Source organism: Orycteropus afer, unplaced genomic scaffold (genome assembly GCF_000298275.1).
Source record: "Orycteropus afer afer isolate SDZICR_OR568_19922 unplaced genomic scaffold, OryAfe1.0 scaffold00583, whole genome shotgun sequence".
Taxonomy (NCBI): domain Eukaryota; kingdom Metazoa; phylum Chordata; class Mammalia; order Tubulidentata; family Orycteropodidae; genus Orycteropus; species Orycteropus afer.
Genome location: NW_006922170.1, coordinates 617,029 through 618,100, shown reverse-complemented (window position 1 = coordinate 618,100; position 1,072 = coordinate 617,029). Strand labels below are relative to the sequence as shown.

Here is a 1,072-nt window from a genome sequence, read left to right as displayed (position 1 = left end):
TGTGAACTGCTGTATGAAAAGTGAATTTACTCTGTAAATCTTCACCGAAATCAAAATAAAATTAAAAAAAAAAATAGTCAATGTGAGGACCCTGAGGACTGAGGGAATCTCCCTAACTGGAGGAAGTACAGAATCCTTCCGTTATTGTCAGCCTTGGAAAACCACAGGCATTTGTATTCAGATGAGGTAAATGTTTATTCTCTGTAAGAGGTCTCAGGAAACTGAGATTGTTAGATAGGCCTTATCCAAAACAGGGAGGAATTCCAAATTGTTACAGAGTCAGGAGAAGGACTTGGAGGAGGACAAAGGTCTCCAGGGAACCCAGGACAGAACAGTACCACATTCCTGTCATCACCAAGAGGTGAGAGCAAAGCTGCTCCTGAAATTCACTCAAGGCACCCAAGGGGCTTTGAGGTATTAAGTTCAGGAAAACACAGAGGAAAAGACCCAAACCCTCCCAAATATTGATGTCATGGCCCTGAAAGCAAACAGAGTAGACACCCTACTACTGCAGAAGAGAGGGTCCCCACTGCCAGGCCTTGCTGGCAACTGCAACCTAAGCCTCACCTTAAGTTCTTCCACATGGTTCTCAGGACAGGCTGAGCAGATCTGAAGCCTTCTGTGTTCCTAGAACAGTACCCTCTGAGAATCCTTTGTAGGCAGCCATTGTTAAAGCCAAAGAGGCATCTCCCTGCTGAAGAGGCTCACATACTTTCTGCCTTACTTTTACAATGGGCTCACATCACCTGTCCTGCTCCCACAATCCTGCCTGCTCTCCGTGACCAGAGTCATTATGCCTCGTGGTCAGAAGAGTAAGCTCCGTGCCCATGAGAAACATCACCTGGCCTGAGGTGAGGCCCGAATCAAGGCCCAAGGTGACTCCCATGATCCTGAGGGTGCTCAGGCCACTACAGGAGAGGAGAAAGGGTCTCCCCGCTCCTTCTCTCCTCCTTTTGGGAGTTTTCCCCAGAACTGTCCTGCTGCTGGCGTTCCCCAGGGGCCTGAGAGAGTCCCATCCACCACCACTGATGCTGCCTCTATAGGTGCAGAGGGCTAAGAGGAGGGAAGTCCA

General features: G+C 49.1%; 1 pseudogene; it reads left to right on the top strand.

The window, feature by feature from the left end:
• Positions 1 to 1,072, top strand: part of LOC103210295 — a 55,716-nt pseudogene that overhangs the window by 29,711 nt on the left and 24,933 nt on the right.